The sequence below is a fragment of the Scyliorhinus canicula genome, chromosome 8 (assembly GCF_902713615.1).
Source record: "Scyliorhinus canicula chromosome 8, sScyCan1.1, whole genome shotgun sequence".
NCBI classification, from domain to species: Eukaryota; Metazoa; Chordata; class Chondrichthyes; order Carcharhiniformes; family Scyliorhinidae; genus Scyliorhinus; species Scyliorhinus canicula.
Genome location: NC_052153.1, coordinates 173,604,785 through 173,622,850, shown reverse-complemented (window position 1 = coordinate 173,622,850; position 18,066 = coordinate 173,604,785). Strand labels below are relative to the sequence as shown.

At 45.4% G+C, this 18,066-nt stretch overlaps 1 protein-coding gene across 16 annotated transcripts in view; it reads left to right on the top strand.

The window, feature by feature from the left end:
- The window catches only part of tenm3 (teneurin transmembrane protein 3), a 4,148,867-nt gene that overhangs the window by 777,923 nt on the left and 3,352,878 nt on the right, over positions 1 to 18,066 (top strand). The window lies entirely within an intron of this gene.

Below are 18,066 nucleotides of genomic sequence, written 5' to 3'. Positions count from 1 at the left end.
CTTGCTTGCTAGCAGCTAAAGAATGGAAGAAGCCCTTCTCCATGAGTTGGCACCAAAAGCACGTAGCTAAAGGGTGCTTGACGTCAAGTGTATGCTCAGGGCACAAAAGGCAACAGAAGCAGAATTTTTGAATATTTTTAAGGCTGAACTCAATAGCTTCTTGATTAAGTGAAAGGTTATTGGTTGTCGGCAGGAATGTGGGGTTGAAGTTACAATCAGATCAGCCAATGGCGGAACAGGTTCGGGGGGTGGGAGGGGCGAGTGGCCTACTCCTAATTCATACGTTCATCTGTATAATTTACGAAAGTGTTTGAGGTATATTAGAAAGAAGGATGTGCAAAAATTCTAATGCCTTGACGTCGCGTTGTGCCATGTCAGTAATGACCCACAATTTGAGGTAGAAAGGATTGGTGGGGGGGGGGGGGGGGGGATTCTCCGTCCAATTAGCAATGTAGGGCAGGACATCATGTGGCAGAGGGGTAATGATATTAGCATTCTCACTGATCTCGGTTAGCATTGTAAAAGCACTCTCGGAGTGAGTTCTTATTTTTTATTGGAGGTGCAAAAAATATGAAAAAGGAAGTAAATATGAAAAAGGGCAGCAGGGTAGCATGGTGGTTAGCATAAATGCTTCACAGCTCCAGGGTCCCAGGTTCGATTCCCGGCTGGGTCACTGTCTGTGTGGAGTCTGCACGTCCTCCCCCTGTGTGCGTGGGTTTCCTCCGGGTGCTCCGGTTTCCTCCCACAGCCCAAAGATGTGCGGGTTAGGTGGATTGGCCATGCTAAATTGCCCGTAGTGTCCTAAAAAAGGTTAAGGGGGGGTTGTTGGGTTACGGGTATAGGGTGGATACGTGGGTTGAGTAGGGTGATCATGGCTCGGCACAACATTGAGGGCCGAAGGGCCTGTTCTGTGCTGTACTGTTCTATTCTATAAGTCATGAGAAAACATACAGATGCCGCCACCTCCTCCTCCAGCAGAATCTGCTGGTACATTCGATCATGCTTAGTGGCAGACCTTTTCTACCACCTTTCTGCTGCCTCGTGAATAGTGGATGTTAAAGGCTCCCAAACATATTCAAGTCTGACCTCTGAAAAATGCAGCATGTAACAGAAAATTGAGGATGACTGGGTTGTTAACAAATTTAATAGCTTGTTAATTAGTGATTGCAAAATGCTGATTTCCGCACCTGATCACCTTCTGTAATCTGGAAGACGAGCACGCTGGTGTTGTATTGCTGACATCATATTGCCCTACTTTGCGTTCGACAGGGTGGGGGGGGGGGGGGGGGGGGGGGAGGCGAGGAGTGGTAGGCAGCCTCCAGATTTGTGGATGTAAAATCTGGATTCTTTCTTGCCAGTCACCATAATGTGCCAAGGTTAAGAGCAAACTTTCTTTGCAAATTAAGTGTGCTTCACATTCTTAACTCAGGATGTGGCTGGAATGAGCATTGATGTGGAGTTCTTTGCATGGAAGATTTGATTGTGGTCACAGAGACCCGTCAATCAAATGGCAGTTATTCCATTTTCTTTCAGTGTCAATTCTTAAAATTTTACAACTGTTAACATTTCATAACTCTGAAAATTTGTACAGCAAAGTGCAAGGTCCACATGACGGTTTAGATTTTGCAGCAGTTGTTAGTGCTACGTTGTCTCAAAATAGAGATTTAAACACTTTATCGGTGGCGGGAATGGCTGTGGATCAGATGCCCAGAACTGGATAACAAACTAAATACATAATTTGGTTCTCTCTTCACAAAGGGGCTTACAAATAACATGTCAGAAATTTTGGGGAGCACAGATTTCAGTGAAAGGGAGGAACTGAAAGAAATCGGTATTTTTCAGGAAATGGTGTTGGGAAATTGATGGAATTGAAGACCAATAAATCCCCGGGGCCGGATAATCTACACCCCAGAGTACTTAATGAAGTGGCTGTAGAAATAGTGGATGGATTGATGATCTTCTCCAAGATTCTAAAGACTCTGGAACAATTCTTACTGAATGGTGGATAGCTAATGTAACCCCACTATTCATTAATAGAAATAGAGAAAAAACAGGGAATTTTAGACCAGTCAGCCTGATGTTGGAAATGGGGAAATGCTGCAACCCATTCAAAATGATATGATAGCCCAACACCTGGAAAACAATGTCAGGATCAGACAGAGTCAGCATGGATTTACATGGAAAAATAGAAAATAGTTGCAGGAGGCGGCCATTCGGCCTTTCAAGCCTGCTCCGCCGTTCATTCTAATCATGGTTCATCATCCAACTCAATAGTCTAATCCTGCCTTTCTCTCATATCCTTTTAGCACCTTCACTCCAAGTGCAATATCTAAATGCTTCTTCCAGGGCACAATTCTCCCAAAACATTTCTAAGTTAATATGTGGTGGGTTTTTCAGTGAGCTTCCCGCCAGCTCAGGCCAGTGAGTTTCCCATCGCTATTCAACAACACTTGGTCACTTTTTTGGGCCCTGGGAAGTTTCTCACCGGTTTATCCCACACTTCAAATTTCTCTTAACACTGGGGAGCTGAACTCTGAGATTGGGCCGCCATTGAGAAAATGTTCCCCGATCTCGAAGTGAGCTTGTGGGTCACCCACACCCATGAGCAATGTCACCCACCACACTAGTCCACCCCCCCCCCCAAATGAAGGCACCCCTCTATGGGGTCCCCGGGGTTCCCCTCTTCAGGCTCCCACATTCCCCCTTACAGCACCCCCCTGTCTTTTTGGCCCCCCCTACCCATCACCCTGCTAAACCCCCAGAGGCCGCAACTTACCTGCCCTGACATCTCCACCCTTCAAATCCTTAATTTCATGGACATGCCCCCCCCCCCCCCCCCCTCCACCCCCCCCCTCACTCTCACGCCCTTGGCAGTGCAACCCTGGCACCTGGGCACCCTTGCACTACCAGCATGGCACCAGGCAGTGCTCCTGCTGGCTTGGCAGGATGTTCCAGGGAGAGGTCCAGGGAGCCACCCTGTACTGAACATTACCACCCAGGGTCTACAGTCTACAGTGGCTCGGGAGACCCCCTTGCCATTCCACCTGGCCCACATTTGTGTGGACTCGCACTGATCGACGGCAGCTGCAGTCTCCCTAAGCAGGCTGGAGAATTGACAGGGGCCTGTGAATCCGGGCAGGTAGGTCATAAGTAGGTTTATGACCTACCTCCAGGAGCAGAGTTTGTCATGCCCATTTGAGGCGGAGTTCTGACTTTGACGTCTTACATGACTTTGGTGAATCTCGCGAGGCGCGGAGGCTGTGGGGAGGCCTGCAGAAGTCCTCTCCCAGGATTCTCCTGCCGCATTGTGCTCTCTCTTGAGCATAAAGCAGCTGGAGAATCACACCCCCAAAGTTTTGGCCTGAACTACTTCCTGTGGTAACAAATTCCACAAGTCGGCCTGGCTGCAGAAATGTCTCTGGCTGAAGAAATTTCTCCTCATCTCTGTCTTAAAGCCCGTATCCTCAGACTGTGACTCCAGGTTCTGAACACCCGCACCATCAGGAACATTCTTCTTGTATCTACCCTATCTAGTCCTGTTAGAATTTTATAAGTTGCTATGAGATCCTCCCTAAATCTTCTGAACTCCAGTGAATACATTCCTAACCGACTCAATCTCTCCCCATACAACCATCCTGCTATCCCAGGAATCAGTTTGATAAACATTCGCTGCACTCCCTCTGTAGCTAGAACATCCTTTTTCAGATAAGGAGAACAAACGTGCACACAGAATTTCAGGTGTGATCTCACCAAAATCCTGTATAATTGCAGCAAGGCAATCCTTGTTGGAAAAGCTGAGGGAAAGATTTGTGTGAAAAAATATTTTGAGGCCTGTCTTCCAGAGAGTGGAGTTTGAAAACATTCATGTGAAAGCCAGAGTCCAGTGAGATCAGTTGGCTCACACTATAATAATCATCTGGTGGTGATCTGTTGGTTAGCCTATTGATTTCCAGAGATTGTATACTGACTGAAAACATTACAACATAAGATACATTATGCAACCTATGTTATCCTTCAAATCTGTATACATTTGTGATAATAAATTGGAGTGAAAGACTATTGGATTATAGTCAAACTTTTCACATTGAATAACAACTTTTGTTGTTAAAGGCTAATTGGCAATCCGGAGATGCTGTTCATTCCTGTTTTCTAACAAAAATAAATAAAAGTTAGAGCCTTTTGGAGTCTGGGTTCCATTGTGGGACCTTCCCGCCCAGGAGGAACATCAACTGGGATTGTAACACAGCTTTCTCAGAGGCTAGAATTGGCCTCATTGCCTTTCTTCTGGGTGGGAGAAGACAACCAATGTCCCCAGTGTTCATCATTATGCAATGCCCCTTGTAATAGGAAAGGGCATTTGCTTGGCTTTCACCTGTGGAGCAGGTACTGCTGAGCAGTGATGTCCCCTGTGTTTTTTCAAAGCCCCAATGTCACCAATTCTGTGGACTCTGTGAAGAATGATCACTTTGTTGTGGTGCTGCAGAATGATCAATGCCGAATCAGACCACTTATAAGAGTGGTGTGAACTGCCTAGCGGAGTGAAGTATTTCTTCCGATTGATTGCATGGTGTCATTGATTCTGCATCACCATGAGTGTATTCAAATATATTGCTGTGCAGCTTTCATGTCCTAGCTGATTATTTTTGAATAATGTAAGCAGTCGATGGAAGTTTCAAAAGAGAAAAACATAGAAGTTGTCCAGTCAGAGCATAACCGTACAGGTTTCAAATTTATTTTTGTTCGACTTTTCAAATTTAAAAAATGCACTTGATTATTTTTGTATCATTCGCAAATCCTTCAAGTTGTTCTTTTTTCCAACCGAAAAAATAAAGAGGTAGAGAGATTCAAAGCCGCCAATCATCTGAAAAATAATTATCTTGTGCTGATTCTTTTCAATTGATATATCTTTCATGGGTTTGCACCTCTTGATTAGCGCTTTGGAATTGCAATCAAAACTTGTGAGAAGTACCCGTTACGCTGGCTATAACCTTTCCCAGTTCAGTGTTGTAATTGTGAGCCTGACCTCCACTTATTTTAATTTAATGTTTGCAGCTGGATTTGAAGGAATTCAGCTTCCTGCCCTGCTTTTATTTCAAAATTAAGGACCTATTCTGACAGGGATTTCTTGTATTGAGTTGAATCAACCAAAATCAAACTGAAGCACGATTTGCAGATTTGTGGAAACAAATACAGATTAACTCTAAGTGACAACACAGGTGGAAAGACATCACAGGCCAATCAGAATTCGAAAGTGAGGGATTAGTTAACCGAGAGCAAAAGAGAAGGGGGAATGGAGTGATGCTCAGAAGCCAAAAGGTGACGAGATCAGGCACAATTTCTTCAGGGGATGACAACACATAAAATGATGCACCGCCGAGAGAAGTAATTTAGGATGATAACTTTTCTGTTTTTTTAAGCTGAACTTGAAACGAAATTTGGTGAGTCAAGAAAGGGATGCAAATAGGTTGACAGTAGGGTTGCCCAACAAAAGGAAATCGCAGCATTCCTACGCCTAGACAGAAAGCAATGTTCATTCCAGGCATTGAAAACTGTCCAGCCGAGTAGTAGCAAAAGCAGTTTCGTCCATCTATATGTCCTGGCGGTCTCCTTTATTTTTCTTCACAGTCTACCTTGCTGCCTATTGTGATATAATGACCAAATAAGAATCATTAAGAGCTCTGTGGCGTTCAGTTTTTCCGTTTGTATTTGGGTCTGTGTACTGTTGATGCTCACTGTGCTTAATTGATTAAGCCTGCGCGTGGACTCAGATAAAAACAAACAAACTGCCGAAAGTTCTGGAAGCTGGAGCTGAAGCATGGGGTCGACATTTTGAAACACTGTGAATAAATCATGTTATACACACAAAAACTACCCTGGCATAGCTCAGCGCCGTATAAAATATACAACACCCTGGATGCATCACTCGCTACATTTCACAACTCAGATTGATAGATTGTTCTTTAATTGTTAAAGAATGTGGAACCAAGAACGGTAAATGAAGCTGAGATACTGATTAGCCGTGGTCTAATTGAATAGTGGGACATGCTCGTGGGACTGAGTAGAGCATTCCTTCTCTTATGTTCCAATCCAAACAACATTGAGGCATGAAAAGAAAGTTGTTCAGGTGACAGTTTTCTGTACTGCTTAGAACTGAGTGTGGCTGATATTGCAGAGGATTTTGGAGTGTGCAATATAAAGAGAACGTCTGGGGAGGGCTTAGTGATTAACACTGATATAATGAGATTAGGTGGTCAACATGCAACACCAGAGCGCTTTCGGGTCACGTACCAACTGACTCGAGAACAGCTTCTTCCCTACTGCCAGCAGACTTTTGAATGGACCTACCTCATATTAAGTTGATTTTTTCTCTACACCTTGCTATAACTGTTAACATTATATTCTGCAGTCTCTCCTTCCTTCCCTATGTAAGGTATGCATTGTTTGTACAGCATACAAGAAACAATACTTTTCACCTGTATACTAATACATGTGACAATAACAAATCAAATCAAATCAAAAATTCATTTATTGGTTCAGGTTATCACAGGGCACCAAAAATTAGTAACTTCAAAATGATTGAATGGGTTGCAGCACAGTAACTCTGTGAATGCTGTTAGGAAAATAAAGGTAGTTTAAGTGATTTATATTTGAATTGGTAAACAGGTAGCACAGTGGGTAGCACTGCAACTTCACAACTCCAGGGTCCCAGGTTCGATTCCCAGCTTGGGTCACTGTCTGTGAGGAGTCTGCATGTTCTCTCCGTGTCTGCGTGGGTTTCCTCCCGGTGCTCCAGTTTCCTCCCACAAGTCCCGAAAGACGTGCTGTTTGGTAATTTGGACATTCTGAATTCTCCCTCTGTGTATCCGAACAGGCGTCGGAATGTGGCGACAAGGGGCTTTTCACAGTAACTTCCTTGCAGTGTTAATGTAAGCTTACTTGTGACAATAAAGATTATTATTGAAGATTATTATGTGAAAGGAGGTATAATTTTAAGTGGGTTTAATTTAATTTTTCCGTCCCTGGAAAGATAAAACCTATATTTAGATTCATGCTGGACAAATGTGTTTGCATGTGGGAGGTTGGTTAAGTTCAAACTGTGTTTCTATCGTGCTTCAAGAGGGTGTGAAGAATAAATAAAAGGCATAAACATGTGTGTGTGCAACTGAGGCCTTGAAAGGTAGAGATGTTTTGAAGTTTTAGTTCAGATAATTTGTGGGAAGTTGGAGATAGGTAGTGACAGAGAAGGCAGATCTTACAGCTCTGTAAAAGCAGCAGGTTTAGAAGGTGAGAGAGGGAACATCTGTCTCAGCTTTGCTGGAAGAAATGTTGAATCAAACCAGTGCATGGATCTGAACGGCAGCCAGTTAAGGAACTAGAGAAATAAAGAGTAGTTTCCAAGAAGTCTGAGGGTTATGGTACGAGAACAGAGCAGTGTTCAGTAAAGGCAGGCAGAGCTGAGAAGAAGGCTGAGACTCCAGAAAGAAATTGGAAGTGATTTTCAGGTTCATGAGATTTTACTGCAGCCTGTGTAAAGCGAGTTGATCATAGGAATTAGGAGCAGAAGTAGGCAATTCAGCCCATCGAGCCTGCTCCGCCATTCAATCAGATCATGACTGACCTCTTCCTGGTCTCAAATCCACCTTCCCACCTGTTGCCTCTATCTCTTTAACCCATTTTTGAATAAAAAATATATCTATCTCATTCTTGAAACCATTTAATGATTCAAATTCCATCACACTATGGGGCAGCGAGTTCCACAAATTCACCACTCGCTGTAAGAAGTAGTTCCTCCTCATCCCAGTACTAATTCTACCACCTCTCAACCTATATCTGTGACCTCTCATTCTAGAATGCCCGACAAGGCTGGACATTTGGTTGACTTCATCAATCCCATTTAGTATTTTATACAGCTCGATCAGATCCCCTCTCATCCTTCTAAACTCCAGTGAATGTAAGAGCAAACTGTTTAATCTCTCCTCATACCTCAACCCTTTCATCCCCGAATCAATCTGGTGAACCTCCTCTGAACTGCCTCCAATGCCACCACATCCTTCCTCAAATAGGGAGACCAAAACTACAGTACTCCAGATGTGGTCTCACCAACACCCCATACAATTGCAACAACACTTATCCACTGTTATACTCCAGTCCTTTTGCAATAAGTGCCAACATTCCATTTGCCTTTTTAATTGCATGCTGTACTTGCATCCAGATTTTCTGTGATTCATGAACAAAGACACCCAAATCACTGCCCAGACGCATCTTGAATTTGCTTTCCATTTAGATGATAATTTGCCTTTCTATTTTTTCGGCCAATTTGGATAACCTCACACTTATCCACATTAAACTCCATCAGCCAAAATTTGGCCCAATCTCCCAGTTTATCTATATCTGTCTGTAAAACCTTTATCTCCTCTTCATTGCCTGCTTTCCCACATATTTTAGTATCATCCTCAAATTTTGTTATATTACACTCTGCCCTGCTTGCAGATCATTTATATAAATTGTAAACAGTTGAGGTCTGAGGACCCCACTAGTTACAGTTTGCGAGCCAGAGAAGGACCCATTTATCTTGACCACCTGCTTTCTTTCAGTCAGCCAATCTACAATCCATACTAGTACTCTACACCCAATCCCATGCGATCTCACCTTCTGGATCAGTGTTTTATACAGCACCTTATAAAACGCCTTCTGGAAATCTACATCCACAGGTTCCCCACCTTGCTGGTTACATCCTCAAAGAACTCAAGCAAGTTTGTCAAGCATGACTTACCCTTCATAAAACCATGCTGACAATGGTAGATTGAGCTTTGACTTTCCAAATGTTCCGTCATCTCCACCTTAATGATTGATTCCAGCAACTTCCCCACCACAAAGGTCAAGCTAAATAATCTATAGTTTCCTACTTTTTGCCTCTCTCCCTTTTTGGACGGGGCTGTCATGTTAGTGTGTTTCACATTTTCACATTATTCCATTAACTTTTCATATTTATTAAATGTTTTTTTTTTGCCCCGTTGTTAAAAGTAAATGGCTGTCCTGTGATTCCGGTCCTCCACATTTTAGAAAAAAACAAAAGCTGTGCTCTTTTGATCCAGAATTCCAATGTGGGACCTTCCTGTCCAAAGGGGAATGTGCACCAAGGCCTGGGGGTCCTTGTACACCAGTCAAGGAAAGTAAGCACGCAGGTGCAGTAGGTGGTAATGAATACACCTTTTTCTGTTTTTTAGGCATAGGTAGATGGATTACTGAACAGTAAAGGAATTAAGGGTTATGGTGAGTGGGCGGGTGCGTGGAGCTGAGTCCACAAAAAGATCAGCCATAGAACAGACAGTGCAGAAGGAGGCCATTCGGCTCATCGAGTCTGCACCAACCCACTTAAGCCCTCACTTCCACCCTATCCCCGCAACCCAATAACCCCTCGTAACCTTTTTTGGACACTAAAGCAATTTAGCTCGGCCAATACACCTAACCTGCATGTGTTTGGACTTTGGGAGGAAACCTAAGCATCCGGAGGAAACCCATGCAGACACGGGGAGAACGTGCAGTGACCCAGCGGGGAATCAAACCTGGGACCCTGGTGCTGTGAAGCCACAGAGCTAGCCACTTGTGCTACCGTGCTGCATGGTCTTACTGATTGACGGAGCAGGCTTGAGGAGCCAGATGGACTACTCCTGCTCCTATTTCTTATGTTCTTATGTTCCGAGGGGGAGGATTCGAGCACGACAGCAGGGATGTCTTTCTGCAATTATACAGGGCCTTGGTGACATCACATCTGGAATATTGTGTGTGGTTTTGGCCTCCTTTTCTGAGGAAGGAAGTTCTTGCAGCGAAGGTTTACCAGACTGATTCCTCAGGTGGGGTGTCTGTGTACAAGGAGAGATTGAGTCGTGTAGGATTATGTTCAATGGATTTGAGAAGAATAAGGGGGGATTGCATAGACACATCTAAAATTCTACAAGGACAATCCAGGGGAGACACAGGATGTTCCCGATGGTGAAAGTGTCCAGAACCAGGTATCACTGTCCAAGGATGCAGCGTAAACAATTTAGGACTGAGAGTAGGAGTAATTTCTTGGGGTCAGGGGCAGGGGACACCAGAAGGGCCCACCTCATCTCCAGTAGCTCCTGCAAGACATGAGACAAGGCACATTATTGCATTGTGGGCCGGGGGTGTGGGGATGGGGTGGTGGAGGTAGAATGTGGGAGTGGTGGGGTGGTGGTGGTGGAGCAGGAGTGTGTGGAGGTGGGGTTTGGGGGTGGGGGTGGAAGTCGGATGTGGAGGTCGTGGTGGGGTCGGTAACACAAGTGCCATGGGGAATTGCAATTCAGCGGGGTCTCACTTCCTAGCCCGATGCCAACCTCTGCCTAGGTGACTGCCCTTTCTTCGGGCCCTCTGACCATGTCCACTGCCCTCTATTCTGCTGCATGTCCGGCAGGGCCCCTCCAGCCTTCTACCTCTCTTGGCGGGTTGTGTGCAGCCTTCTCCTGAGAGAGACAGCAGAAACAGTGTCAGACTCCGATGCATGCAGCCCGGGGGTGGGTAGCTGGTGGCTTTAGTGGCCAGGGCACCCGGACATGGCAGCCGGTATGGGTGCTCGAATGTCAGGGAGGAGGGTTGGGGTGGAATTGGGAGTATTTAGGGGGAGGGGAGGGAAATGGGGAGGTAGGGAATCGGTGGGGGGCTGGGGGGGGGGGGTGAAGGAGGGAAATGGGGTAGAGGGAGGGAAGGAAAAGGTGGGGTGTATTTGGGAGAGGGAGGTGATGAGAGTGGATTTGGGAGTATTTGGGATGGAGAGAGGGAAATGGGGTGGTGGTGTTCGGCTGACTGACATAGCATCGTCCTCGGAGAATCTGGAGACAATGAGGGTCTCCCTGTTCCTCCTCACAAGCCGGACCCTTGCTGCCACCTGTCCTCCATCTTCAGCTGTGAAGCCAGAGGCTGCTCACAGTCAAAGGGAGTGAAATTGAATTTCAGGACAGAATTAGCAGCAGGGCTCTGTCCTGGGAAAGTTTGGTGGGACAGACAGGCTACAGCTGTGGTATCCCCTGTGATGGGTCTCCACAACATTTAAAGATGGCTTGAAGGTCTCAAAGACACAAAATCCCTCACCCGGCTCAGGGGTGACGCCTGACACAGAGCACTTCAGCTCCCTGGCAATCCCTTTGAAATGGTGCCCTTGAGCTGCATGCCACAAATTGGAGATGTCCACTCACCTCCTCACTTCTCCTCTGTAGCCACTGTGCCAGCTTCACGTTTTTGTAAAGGAGTACTAAACGGCGCCGGGTGAGTTGCCAAATATTTCGTGCCTGGCACGAATATTGATTTTGGCCTTTCCCGCTATTCCCCCGGCTCACCCAGATCCACGGCAGGTGAAACACGGTCACTGAATCACGCTCCATAATTTGGAAGGTACAAACATGTGTCTGAACATGCAGCTTTCCCTAATTAGACCAAATTAAATATTTATTGGATTCTCTTACGTGACCAGAACGAACAGGATATTTCTGTTCTTACCAGCGATTCATGTTCCATTTAGTGCAAGCTAATTCTCAAGGGATTTCCACCATTAGTTGGACGCTTACCCTATTTAATTGGCAGAAAGCCCAGACGTTTGGTGCAACAAATGTTTTGCTGACGTTGTTCAAGTTTGAAAGATTTCAAAATGGATCACTGCGCCTAAAATATTTATGAATTGGAATAAATGTGTTAGCTCAAATCTAGATTTATGACCTTGGACAACAGGAGCATGAGAATGGTCATGCCCCTTTTTTGTTGATGGAAAAGATGTTGCTCCACCCAAAGGTCGGCTGAAGGATTTGCTTCAAATTACAAGCAGTTGTATTGCAAGCAATATTCTGGCATCTTTTTGGGTTATTGCTTAGGTACTAAAGGTAATGATGCAGTGTCTGGACTGACATAAAGCTGCGAGTTATAAATACACATGTCACAATTATACTTCTGAGATGCAAATCAACTTTTATTCCTATAATCACAAACAGAACCTTTGAGATGCATCCTCCAAACCAAAGGCCTGACGTTCACCTGAATTTAAGCCTTTGGTCTTTTATTGGCGTGAGCTGCCTCTGCATTTCCTGTTTTGGAGGTTAGCTCAGCCATTTTGTGGCATCAATTTTAGGCTATGTTTGACACACTGACAGTTATCTTCAGGTCAACCCTGAAGAAAAAAATTCCTTGTTTCTTGATGGCCTCTTGTTCGGAAAGTTTGACTGGAGCGAGCCCTCTCAGCTCAGGAAAGTCTAGCTTGCCGTAGGAATTATAAAACCGAGTTTATGTCACTATTAAGTGACCTAATATTGCTGAAACTGGTCACTCAAGATGCCTTCACCAATATGGCAGGGACTGTAACGCAGACACAGGTGTGACATACTGCAGCCCAAAACTGAATACGTCTGTGTGATGGCTCGAGACATAAAACTCCAGCACTGAACAAAAGAGTTTACTGATGAAAAGCAAAGGCAGTTAGACAACTGACACAGAACACCATACAACAGGTCTTTACACATCAGCTCCTTGGTCCATTTCCCAAGGCCTCTCGCAAACTCCCTATTGGCCGGGGCTCTCGTGCCCCCACCTGATTGGCCCTGAGTTGGCTATGTGGGTCGGGGAGCTCGCCCCTAGAAAGGGGCCATGCTACCACATCCCTCCCTACTTAAGTCCCTCATTCCAACTGCTCCAAAAACTGCAGACAGAAGTTACAAATGTTAACAGAGACAATCAATGGGCACAACCTAATGAAAAAACAATTCTGGATGGTAATTAGCAGCGGGAATGATCCCACTATCGAATGGCACTCTATTGTTTTGTCACTCCTCAGTGGGGAATGCTCCACCAAGGCCGTAGTCAGACGCATTTCCCGCACTGAGGAACTCTGCTCATCAGAGCAGGAAGAGATTGGGGTGCCATTTCCAATTTTTCTACCCCCGACACGACCCCCGGATCTCTCCAATGTCCCAACTCACCTGTTGAGGGCTCCTTGAGCCTTCCCACACCCCTCCACATAGGGGCGGGGCACCCCTGAGCCAGATCCCTGGCGCGGGCAAAATGCCTCCTGGGTATTTTGGCAATCAGCCTGGCACTGCCCTTTCCAGCCTGACAGTGCCATCTGGGCATCCTGGCAGTGCCTGGGTGGCAGCCAGATGGCATTGCCAGGCTACCCAGATGGCACTGCCAGGGTGCCAAGCTGGCAGTGCCAAGTTGCTCAGGTGACAGCAGCAGTGCCCAAAGGCCAACTATCTGGTGGTCTTCAATCGCCTGGAACCCCCCTCCCCTGTGCCATTCCACTTGGGCCCATTTGTGGGGACATTTGCTCAACGGCGGGTCACTGGGGTCTCCTCAGTGAAGCCTGTAAACCTGTAAACCCCGGGTGCCAGTTAGATTCGGTGTTGGCACAGTTAAGTGAACTGTCAAGCTCACTCAACTCTGCAAGTCTGGGGCAGCATGGTGGCACAGTGGTTAGCATTGCTGCCTACGGCGCTGAGGACCCGAGTTCGAATCCCGGCCCTGGATCACTGTCCGTGTGGAGTTTGCACGTTCTCCCCGTGCCTGCGTGGGTTTCACCCCCACAACCCAAAGACGTGCAGGTTAGGTGGATTGGCCACGCTGAATTGCTGAAATTAAAAAAAATCTCTGCAAGTCTGGATCCCACCCAGATCATGACTAGATCCAGATTGCAACATCTTGCGAGATCCCGTTGGATCTCCCGGAGCATAACAACCATCAGGAATTCCGGATTCAGGTCGGGCGTGGCTGGTAAACAGCGTTCAATAGGGGAAAGAGTGTCCATCAAAATGTCAATGGGTCCAGAGACTATACTCACAGAATGCTTAAATCCACTGCAATTCGCATACCGCCACAGCCAGCCACAGCAGACACTATCTCCCTGGCCCTACTCTCATCCCTGGAACATCTCGACAACAAGGACTCCTACGTCAGACTCTTATTCATTGACTACAGCTCCGTCTTCAATACCATAATCCCAGCCAACCTCATGTCAAACCTCCAAAACTTAGTAAGAAGTCTTACAACAGCAGGTGACCTGAGGATGGAGCTGTTCCGAAAGCTCGTGATTTGAAAAAAACCTGTTGGACTTTAACCTGGTTTTGTAAGACATCTTACAGTGTCCACCCCAGTCCAACACCGGCATCTCCACATAATGGTTCCAAAACATAGGACCCTTTTCAACTGGATCCTCAACTTCCTGACCCATGGAACACAGTCAGTAAGGATGAACAACAACACCTCCTCCATAATAGTCCTCAATACCGGGAATCCCCCACACGGCTGTGGACTTAGCCCCCTACTATACTCTCTATACACACGATTGTGTCACAAAATGTGGCTCCAACTCCATCCACACGTTTGCTGATGACACGACCGTAGTGGGTTGGATATTGAACAACAATGAGACAGGGTACAGGAGGAAGATAGAGATCCTAGTGAAATGGTGTAAAGACAACAATCTCTCCCTCAATGTCAGCAAAACTAAAGAGCTGGTCATTAACTTCAGGAAGCAAAGTACTGTACACACCCCTATCTGCATCAATGGTGCTGAGGTGGAGATGTTTGACAGCTTCAAATTCCTAGGTGTGCACATCACCAAAAATCTGTCCTGGTCCACCCAAGTTGGTGCTACGACCAAGAAAGCACAACAGTGCCTATACTTTCTCAGAAAACTAAGGAAATTCAGCATGTCCATATTGACTCTTATCAACTTTTACAGATGCACCATAGAAAGCATCCTATCACAGTACAGCAGGCGAATCCGTCTCCCATCCGTTGACTCTACCTATACCTCTTGCTGCCTTGGGAAAGCTAGTAGCATAATCAAAGACTCCTCACACCCGGCTTATTGACTCTTCCAAATTCTTCCATTGGAAAAGAGATACAGAAGTCTGAGAACACGCACAAACAGACTCAAAAACAGCATCTTCCCCACTATTACCAGACTCCTAAATGACCCTCTAATGGACTGAACAGATCTCTTCACACATCTTCCTTACTGATTACTGTACTCCTGTATGATTCACCCAATGCCTGTGTCTATATATTTACATTGTGTATATACGTTTGCTCTATGTTCCTTTCATGAATGGAATGATCTGTCTGGACTATACGAGGAACAATATTTTTCACTGTACCTTGGGGTGCACGTGACAATAAACAACTCCAATCCAACCCAACCTCCAGAACCTTCCGGACCTCTGCAGCCCTGCCACCAGCTTGACACTCCTTTGGGCAATTGAATTGTCAACAATCTGTGTCACTCAGGAGGCATCACCTCAAAGACAGGTGAACTGGCGTCACAGGCCTCGAAGGGTGTATAGGGTTGAACAGAAGCAGGGGTCCCTGGCTCCCCTTGGCTCGACAGAGTTAGAGGAGTATTCACAATGGGAGCTGCACTTGTCGACTCCAAGCTGCGGGTCGCCACCCTTTGACACCTCAATTAGACGACCTGCTTTCTGACGGTCATTAACATTGACCACATAAGATACCAGCCCTGACTTGGCCCATCCTGCTAACCAAAACGGACCTGAAGTGAAATTACAGACCAAAACCGGTTCTCTGACCCAAACGACATGTCAGCATGTCATGTATGTTTTCTTACTGTGAAAATCCAGCAGTCTGAATGACATTAGTTTCTTGACTTTCACATATGTCTCTCCAGTACCATATTGTGGTAAAATTATCAGTACAATCTCATATATAGTTAGAGCTCATTTGAATATAATGTGAAACAGGCAATATTGATTCAACCATTCATTGTACTGCTCTTCAGATTTCCAATTCCACAAGAGATGACTTAATCAATAATAAGTAGAAAAATGGCCCATTTCATGATAATTGAAAAATCCGCTAATCCTCGCCTTATGAAAGATCTATTTCTAACTACATCCATTTATTTCTCATTTTATGCTACCAGCAGAAGGCTAAATTACCCCATATATGTCAGATGATATGTTATTTTGATTTATTAATAGTTCAGGTCTGTCGAGGCTTTATTAAAAGCAGAGATACTTGCTGTGGCATTGAGTATGTCAGATTAAGGAGTTAGTTAATTGAGGTCTTTACCTTGATTAAAGGAGCTGATAGGGTAGGGAGGAGAAATATTTCCTCTGATGGGGAAATCCAGAACAAGGGAACATGACCTTAAAAGTGGAGGTAGGCCATTGAGGGATGATGCCAGGAAATCATTTCTTCTCACAGAAATTGGGGGAAATCTGGCACGTTTTCTTTCTGTGGTCAATGGAAAAGTTCAAAACTGAGATTGATAGATTTTTGTTAGACACCAGTATTTAGGGTTACTGAAACAGAAGTGTTCGGATACCTATTAGCCGAGTCCTAGTCAAAAGGTGCAACAGGCCCAAAGGAGCTAAATGGCCTACTATGGTTCTTTTGCTCCTTCCTGTGTTCCCTTTCTTGAGAAGGTGACTGGAAAGAACAAGAAGCTTAACGGAAATTGCTTCCACGTCTTTGAAAAGCCATTTCACTCAGTAATCCCCTGCACCAGCACATTAATATTTAAATGAAGAGTAAATGAGCGAGGATACATTAATGGCACCTTTGTAGCCAGTTCTTCCCTAGCGATGGGAGCAATCAAGCCCTGGAGCAGGCACTTTACTAAGTGCCTATTTTTTCCTGGCAGGTCATAAATTATTTTTAATAATTGTTTAGATGAGAGTCTGGAGAGACGGGAATCAATGTTAAAAATGAGGTTATCTTAAGATAATTGTGGTGGCACACAATTAAAACTGGATATACCGTCAACTCATTAGCGGTTAGGTTTACGAAAATAGTATTCACAAGTTGACACAGAAGAAATATAACGAGCTGATCCTAATTGCACAAAACCGCCCTGCTTTTTCTGATCTGCTGTACTGAATACGACAGATGGCAACATCTAAAATTTTCTGGATAATTCATTCCTGGAATATGGGCATCTGTGGCAAGACCAGCATTTATTGCCCGCCCCTAGTTACCCTTGAGAAGGATGTGGTGGCGAGCTGCATTTTTCAACCACTGTAGTACATGTTGGCAAAAGTAACCTGATAGTGTTATCAGGAAGGGCGTTTTATGATTTTGACCCAGGGAAAATGAAGAAAGTGTGGTTTCTGTCCAAGTCAGACATCCTTGTGCATCTTGGAAGGGAGCGTGCATGTGATCGTGCATTTGAAAGCCACCTTTGGCACTGGCTCAATTGATACATGCTCTTGCCTCTGGGCTAGAGGTTTGTGGGTTCAAGTTCTGCACCAGCAATTTGAGTTCATAGATGCAGACTGATGAGCCCCAACTGAGGGAACACTGCAGAGACATTAAACCGAGGCCCTTTTCTTCTCAGGTAGACGTTTAAAGATCCTATGAAACTCTTTTAAAGGACAGATGGATTATCTCTGTGCCTTGGCCAAGGTTTATTCTTCATTCAACGTCACAAAATCATATTTTCTAGTCATCATCAACAATTTGCTGTTTTGGGTGTTTGCTCTGTACAAGTTGGTTGAGGTATTTCCTGCATCAAGCAGTAACTATGCTTCACACACCTCCTGGCTGCAAAATACATTGGTGCATGCTGAGATCATGTGCATGCATTCCACATAAATGCAAATCATTCTTTCATTTTGTCTTCTGGATGGCAGAAGCTGGGGATTGAAATGGTGCTGTTGAAGAAGCATAATTAAGTAGCTGCAGTGCATCTTGTGGGGGTACGTACTAAAGCCTGTATACCAGTGGCAGAAGGGATTAATGCTTCGCGGTGAATATTATGGGATACGTATTCCTTGCCTCGCCCGCCTGCCCAGCACCCCCAGGCAAACAGTCAGTTGTTAGATCGCTGTCTTTAAATCCTGTGGCCCCGCAATGATCAAATGTTGGGTGCAGCCTTAACTACCTATGGGCAAGACATTTGGAAGATATGGAGTAGGCACAAAAGAAGTGGGTGGGTACACCTGGCAGCCACAGTGGACCCTCCCAAAGGAGGTACCTTCCCATTGCTTCCTGCCTTTACCTTTGGATTGAAACCTGCTGGGCTGGCCGCTTTCCACATTGAGATTG